Genomic DNA, 2,245 nt, shown 5'->3' on the forward strand with positions numbered 1-2,245 from the left:
ATGATAGAATAATAGTAGTGTTTTCAACGCACCCAGTTTAACCATCTTTCGTAAACAAAAATCTAACTTTCAATTCAGTAACGTCGCGCCAGCGACGCGACGGAAATAGGTAATCTGTCTAACCGGCAAGTCTGTCGCGTCCGCCATTTATTTCGCGTTGACGCAACGGATGTAATATACTGGTTGGTTTGAAAAAAAAAAAAAAAACATTTGCGATCATTACAGCGCTCTTCGTACTGAGAAGAAATATTTTCCATTTACATCGCGTCGTAGGCGCGACTTTACTGAAATAAACCCGAGAATTTTGTTTTCGAAACATGGTAGATTGATAATGCAAATAATTTATCCGTGTATTGTCATGGTTTTGTTAACTACATTTATCTGTACAAACTCTCAAATGTGTTCTCGCACAGTGATTTTTCCAACTTATCATTTGTACTAAACATATTTATCTCAAACATGTCGATTTAATAAAGACCTGAAAGCATTGAGGGCTGTCGTATGTTTGGTACAAACGTGAAATATTTTTTTACTCATTCGTAATGTTACCATTAACCACAGTAAAAACATGTACCGGTATGCTACGTATTGATCCCGAAATGATAAACAAGGCATGGTAGCCAAAATTAACATAGTGAACTGTAGCTAGCCGGAATAATTAGCTTATTAATATATTATTCCAGGCAGGTCGATTAGTACCTAAATTTGTAATTTGCGTGTTGGTATGTTTCGATTCGGATGAATTCATTATTGACTTTTTCCGCTCTGACGTCAGAACACTCCAATGCGGTTAGTTTTGAACATACTATTTTTTTTTTTTTAATATCTGAGTGATATATCGTGTTCTATTAAGTAAATCTTTCACCTGTTTCATACGAAACAACAAAAAAATATACAATTTCCCATTTAAAGATATCTGTTGAAATAATTGTAAATAAAAAAATTCAAATAACATTGTAACTATCTGAAATTTAAATTATCTTTTTTGATAACATATCCTAATCATTTTAGTTTCAAAATAATTAAATAACATTTACACACGTTTTTATTAAAGTTTTTTTTTCAACATAGCTAATTCGTAATTTTGTTTTCTGTAATTTTGTGAGTAGTTAATATGCTCAAATTTGCAGAGCTAACAAATGCAAGACTTCCATTTTGTCTACCAGTCTCTATTATTTTTTCCTTTCGTGTTATTTACATAATAATGTTACTTAACAATGCTTAACAACTCTAGCTTGCATTTAAAATTACAGCCGTTATGGGTCACTTCAAAACAGGGTGCCAATATGACCTATAAAATTTTTACTGGTTTACATGTTTTGGGTTTGATTAGGGTCTAGATTTTCGCATGTACAGGTGATCATAACCAAAGTGAAAATTTAGTTAGATTTTCAGACACGGTAGGTAATTACTTCTTACAAAAGTAATTTTTCTGAACGCGTACCATAGTCCATAGTATAAAATATATATAATGTAATGAATTTGTGCACTAACACACCGAAGTTGGGCGCTTTTGTGTACCATAAAACTACAAAAATACTATGAAACGAAGCTAATTCAATTGTTTACAGGAAGGGGGGAAAAAATGCTTTATCTTAAAACTCGTTAGAAAATAATTAAAATAAATTGTTAATATTGGCAGAAGAAAATGTAAAATATAAACTCTAATCAAGAGTTTATAATGTTAAGTTTTATTTGTTCTATAATAAACATTACGCCAAACGTAATTACTACGTATTATATACTATTAATAATTACCTCCTTACATGTAGCACCGCTGGTGTAGTGGTATCATGCAAGATTCCCATTCTTGCGACCCGGGTTCGATTCCCGGGCGGTGCACTTTTTATTTTTTTTTATTACAAAAACTTTTTGATTATCTATCTAGTTTTGTTACATAATATTAGAATATTTTTATGTTTTCCTGTTTTTAAAATACATTATATGTATTATATGTATTGGAATCAGTATATAGCAATTTGACCACCTGTTTTTCGATTAGTTCTTTGAAATGTATGAGTTTTAGTTTTTGGTCTGACATGTCAGCATGTGACAAAACGATTGACGAGTAGTGTTGCCATTGTCGTGAACTGGAGAGGGAATGATGAGGCAGAAGTTCCCAGCGCTCCCAGTAGATCGCACTAGATGCTTAAAGTCGAGGTCGCAGTGACAAAAATCGATATTGCGCAAAATGTTTACAGCCTGTACTACCGCTAATACGATCATTAGTACTATCAATTTGATT

General features: G+C 32.2%; 1 non-coding gene across 1 annotated transcript; it reads left to right on the forward strand.

The window, feature by feature from the left end:
• Window positions 1-1,771: 1,771 nt before the first annotated feature.
• Trnag-ccc (transfer RNA glycine (anticodon CCC)) lies at window positions 1,772-1,842 on the forward strand. The gene has a single exon. It is a non-coding gene; the product is annotated as a tRNA-Gly (tRNA).
• The last annotated feature ends 403 nt before the right edge of the window (window positions 1,843-2,245 follow it).

This window comes from Bacillus rossius, chromosome 5, assembly GCF_032445375.1.
Source record: "Bacillus rossius redtenbacheri isolate Brsri chromosome 5, Brsri_v3, whole genome shotgun sequence".
Classification (NCBI taxonomy): Eukaryota; Metazoa; Arthropoda; class Insecta; order Phasmatodea; family Bacillidae; genus Bacillus; species Bacillus rossius.